General features: G+C 47.7%; 2 non-coding genes across 2 annotated transcripts; both read left to right on the top strand.

Moving 5' to 3' along the window:
• Positions 1-497: 497 nt before the first annotated feature.
• LOC140285527 (U5 spliceosomal RNA) lies at positions 498-611 on the top strand. Its single transcript, XR_011910544.1, has one exon. It is a non-coding gene; the product is annotated as a U5 spliceosomal RNA (small nuclear RNA).
• Positions 612-927: 316 nt separating this feature from the next.
• On the top strand, positions 928-1,118 carry LOC140285539 (U2 spliceosomal RNA). Its single transcript, XR_011910555.1, has one exon. It is a non-coding gene; the product is annotated as a U2 spliceosomal RNA (small nuclear RNA).
• The last annotated feature ends 4,351 nt before the right edge of the window (positions 1,119-5,469 follow it).

Here is a 5,469-nt window from a genome sequence, read left to right as displayed (position 1 = left end):
TTTGCTCTTTCTTTTACTGCAAAGTACAACGTTGTTTTTTTTTGTTTAAATCTTTCTAGACATGGTAAATATGAAGGACAAAGCAGTTTTAACATAGTTTGAGTGAAGGAATTCATTTTATAGATAAAATCCCAAGAGTCTGCTGAGAAAAGAGAGTGAATGCGAAGTAGACTTTAACACGGCTCTGGGAGCGAGCCGAGTGTGGGCTAACCGGGAGAATTGCTTGAAAGAAACGCGACACCGAATGAGCGGTCAGAACAAAGCCTCAATACGGTTTTCCCGTGGTGTTTTTGTTGCTGCCTTGTCTTTTGCACAGAGTAAAAGACAAGGCAGCCATCGAATAGGGCCCGATTGTTCCTACTTGGTCAGCCGAGGAGCAAGGGGGTGGGGGGGGGGGGTGGGGGGGGGGGCAAGCGTCTCAACCAAGCAAAGCTCACCATGGGGAAGGTGGCTATGCCAACTAGCCTGATGCCCTGCTCCCGCAGTGACGGATAATCGTACTCTGGTTTCTCTTCATAACGTACAAGTCTTTCGCCTTTTACTAAAGACATCTGTGGAGAGCAGCACTAATGAGTTGTTTCTATTTTTGGCAGGCTTTACCTTTGCGGGTGAAGCCCTTTCTGTCTGTGCAAAAGAAATCTTGTTACTGTGCAGAGTGACTTCTCTGAGTAGAGTCGCCTTACTTGTTGCGACTGTGCCGATGTTCGAAGCTGGAGTGCAAAGTTGTTGCTTGAATGGTGCTTGCTGGAGCGTGCGGGAGTGCAAAGTTATACCATTTAAAAGGGCTGAAGAGTGCTCAGTGCAGCAGGTGGGCGGAGGTGCAAAGTGACACTCTGGCCACCTATGGCCATAAAAAGAACAGGGGTGTTAGCGGACAAGTGCGCATTGTGCCAGGAAGGGCCCTCGGACGTGAACCAGTGGACAGTTGTCGCTTCTCGGCCTTTTGGCTAAGATCAAGTGTAGTATCTGTTCTTATCAGTTTAATATCTGATATGTCCTCTATACGAGGACTACATATTAAATGGATTTTTAGCAATAGGAGTTGAAAAATTAGCTTGCTCCGTTCACTCCAAGCATTGACCCCGTACTGCAGTGCCGCTGGGAACGGTGCGCTCTTCTCTACTCTTGTGAAAAAGCAAACAGCGGTGCAGGATGCAAGTTTCAGGGAGCCCAAGATGAAACTTTCTTTTAGTCTGCGGAGAAAAGAGAGTGAATGCGAAGTAGACTTTAACACGGCTCTGGGAGCGAGCCGAGTGCGGGCTAACCGGGAGAATTGCTTGAAAGAAACGCCATACCAAATGAGCGGTCAGAACAAAGCCTCAATACGGTGTTCCCGTTGTGTTTTTGTTGCTGCCGCTGTTTGCTTTTTCACAAGAGCGCACCTGTTGAGGGGGGGCCTGGGGGGGCCTGGGTGATGGTGGGTCTCAGGCCCGGGCTGCTGCGACTGGTGTGACCGGGTGGTTTGTTTGTTTGTTTTTTGTTGTTGTTTGTTTGTTTTTTGTAGAGGTCCTCCGGAGTGGGGTTGGGTTGAGTGGGGTGGGGCGGGATGGGTACCTTCTGGGGGTACAGTAGCTCCCAGAATATGGTCGCTGCAGGCCCCGAGCCTGGTGGACATCAGGCCCTCCTGTCCTGTGTTGGCTCCCTGGTAGCGGGGATGCCTATTGCAGCCAGTCCCTGGCTGCCCCCAGTGTATATCCCCATACCCCTCTCCCTTCTGGCTCCTGTACACAGCACACACTCACACATGAAGGGTTTTGGGGGCGTGTGTGTTCGGTGGGGTGTAGTGGACTCTGCAGTAGTTGCCCTCTGCAGTTCCCACCCCTGTTTTAATTACACCTTAGACATTACTACTTATCAAACACACTCACACACACACATTAGGTCTTGGGGGGTGGTTACACTGAGTGGCATCTGGTGGGCGGGGCTCTTTGGGTATGTAGGCTGCCCAGAGGGCCACGCTCCCAGTTCTACAAGTTTGGCTGCCCCTCAATTTTAATTGCTCACTATTAGAAAATATTGAAGAGCCAGAAGGGTGAGGGGAGGGGTCTTCTTCGCACACCCCTGCTTCCTGGTTGCTGCTCGGGGCGGGAGGGGCCAGGAGGATTAATTAATTGTTCTGCTGGTTTGGGGTCTGTGGTGGCTGGGGGGCTGCTGGCCCCCTGGTGTGCCCGCTGCACTACACCCCAGCGGAGTCGAGGGAGGGAGGACGTGTGGATGTATGGGACATGAAAGTGTGTGTGGTAATGATTGGGCCTGGATCTTGGACTTGCTGTCGCCTGGCCTGCCTGTGCTTCTCCCGATGGGGGGGGCGGCGTGGCCTCTCTCCGCTGCTCGCGACTTCACCCACCTGTGGGCACGTCTTGACTCCCAGGGCACTTGGCCAGGGGTGCTGGGGCAGGCACTGACCCACTGTGTGGCTGTCTGGGGCGCTTGGCCCTCCTGGGTATTGGGTGGGGCCTCTGCCGGGGGGTTTGGGGGCGCTCGGGCTCCTGGGGCCCGGATCCAGTACACGGCCCATGTCTGGGCGGCTGGGGCCTGGCGACGTCGGTGGGCTGTTGCCCCTGGCTCCCGGAAGGCCTCTGCCCTATGCTTATGGGGGCTCTTTCCGGGGGCTTCCTCTGCAGTCTTCTGGGTGGATGCGTGGTTGCCCCTGCGGTGGGCTTCCTGGGTTCTGTGCTCTGTGGGGGCTGCTGGTGGCCTGGGTCTTGTGGCCTTCTCTGCCTGCTTCTGATTGCTTGGGGGGGCTGTGGATTGTGGCCCTGTACGCTTATACACTCATAACTAAGCACGGTTATCATGTAGGTCCTGTGCCATGGGTGTTGCATGTTCTCATACACACACAACCACATTCATTAGTCCAGTAGCATGGTCGCTAAGCAGTTGATGTATTATCATGTCGTCTCAGGTCATCTATATCCACAGCTGTGTTGTATGCGATGTATGTTCTGTTTTTCTCTTCTTTCCTCTTCTTCTTCTTCTTCTTTCCTTGTCCCCCGGTCCGGTTCAGTTCTATTACATGTCATATATTGTAAACAGAAATAAATATATTTATTATATATATAAAAATCATATTTACCATGTCTTGAAAGATTTAAACAAAAAAACCAACGTTGTACTTTGCAGTAAAAGAAATAGCAAATCTAAAGTTTCAGGAATCCGAGAATAAGCTTACTTTCATGAGTTCTTCACGATTTCGGATTTTGCTATAAAATGAATTCCTTCACTCAAACTAAATTAAAACTGCTAAACCGCTAATCTGTTACATGTAAGGCAGATGTCAAAATTTCCGACCATAATGTATAAAATGCGGTGAAAAAAAGGTGTGATAGAACACTAAAAGGTGGAGCGGAAGTGTTCGGCTGCAAGAAGGTGTGAATGTCCGACTATATTTGGTGAAAAGCAGGTGAAGCAAGGTCTGAATGCCAAACCTTACATCATCAAATGCGAGATCAGAGGTGTTTGGCTGCAAGAAGGCCATAGTTTGCCAAAAGCGGGTAAGGTGCGAATGTCCGACTAAATATCAAAAAAATTTGGGGCAGAGGTCTTCGGATGCAAGTGGGTGTGAATATCCAACCATACAAGTATGGTGGAGAGAAAGCTGTGAATAGCCGACCATAGTTTGGAAAAAGCGGGTAAGAAAAGGTTTGAATACCCGAACATACACCATCAAAAGAGGGAGCGGAGGTTTTCGGATACAAGAAGGTTTGAATGTCCCACCATAGTTTGTAAAAAGCGGGTAAGAAAAGGTTCGAATGCCCGACTATACACCATCAAAAGCGGGAGCAGAGGTGTTCCGCTGTAAGACGGTGTGAATGTCCGACCATAGTTGGTAAAAAGCGGGTAAGAAAAGGTTAAAATACCCGACTGTACACAATCAATAGCAGGAGCGCAGTTGTTCGGCTACAAGAAGGTGTGAAAGTCCGACCATGGTTTGTAAAAACCGGGAAGAAAAGGCTCGAAAGCCCGACTATACACCAAAGAAGGTTTGAATGTCCATCAATAATTGCTTTAAAACAAGAAAGTAAATTTTCGAATATCAAACCGTACATGATCATAAGCGGGAGAGGAGGTGTTCCGCTGTAAGACGGTCTAAATGTCCATCAATAATTGCTAGAAAACATGAAAGAAAATTTTCGAAAATCAAACCACACATGATCATAAGTGGGAGAGGAGGTGTTCAGCTGCAAGAAGGTGTGAATGTCCACCCATAATACCTGAAAAATGGGTAAAAAAAAGGTGCGAATGCCCAACCATACATCATCAAAAGCAGGAGTGCATGTGTTCGGCTACAAGAAGGTGTGAACGTCCAACCAAAGTTTGTAAAAAGCAGTTAAGAAAAGGTTAGAATATCCAACCATACATAATCAAAAGCAGGAGCAGAGCTGTTCGACTGCAAGTAGGTGTGAATGTCAGATCATAATTTGCAAAAAGCTGATGAGAAAGGGTGAGAATGCCCGACTATACACCATCAAATGCGGTAGCGGAGTTGTTCGGCTGTGAGTAGGTGTGAATCTCCAACCATAATTGCTGAAAAATGTGTTAGAAAAGGTAAAAATGCCGGTCCATACATAATCAAAATCGGGAGAGGTTGTGTTCAGCTGCAAGAAGGTCTAAATGTCCATCAATAATTGCTAGAAAACATGAAAGAAAATTTTCGAAAATCAAACCACACATGATCATAAGTGGGAGAGGAGGTGTTCAGCTGCAAGAAGGTGTGAATGTCCACCCATAATACCTGAAAAATGGGTAAAAAAAAGGTGTGAATGCCCAACCATACATCATCAAAAGCAGGAGTGCATGTGTTCGGCTACAAGAAGGTGTGAACGTCCAACCAAAGTTTGTAAAAAGCAGTTAAGAAAAGGTTCGAATATCCAACCATACATAATCAAAGCGGGAGCAGAGCTGTTCGACTGCAAGTAGGTGTGAATGTCAGATCATAATTTGCAAAAAGCTGATGAGAAAGGGTGAGAATGCCCGACTATACACCATCAAATGCGGGAGCGGAGTTGTTCGGCTGTGAGTAGGTGTGAATCTCCGACCATAATTGCTGAAAAATGTGTTAGAAAAGGTAAGAATGCCGGTCCATACATCATCAAAAGCGAGAGAGGTTGTGTTCGGCTGAAAGTAGGTGTGAATGTCCAGCCATAATTACTCACAAACGGGTAAGAAAAGGTAGTATTGCCAGACCATATATGATCAAAACAGGGAGCGGAGGTGGTTCAGCTGTAAGAAGGTTTGAATGTCCGACTAAAGTTCAAATATATTAACAAAAGCGGGAGGAGAGGTCTTCGGATGAGAGTGGTTGAAAATTTCCAACCATAATGTATAAAATGCGGCGAAAAAAAGGTGTGATAGAACACTAAAAGGTGGAGCGGAAGTGTTCGGCTGCAAGAAGGTGTGAATGTCCGACTATATTTGGTGAAAAGCAGGTGAAGCAAGGTCTGAATGCCCAACCTTACATCATCAAAA

This window comes from Leuresthes tenuis, unplaced genomic scaffold (genome assembly GCF_036924035.1).
Source record: "Leuresthes tenuis unplaced genomic scaffold, fLeuTen1.0.hap1 SCAF_47, whole genome shotgun sequence".
Taxonomy (NCBI): domain Eukaryota; kingdom Metazoa; phylum Chordata; class Actinopteri; order Atheriniformes; family Atherinopsidae; genus Leuresthes; species Leuresthes tenuis.
Note: the sequence above shows the minus strand (reverse complement) of the source record. Positions and strands in the feature narration are given on the sequence as shown.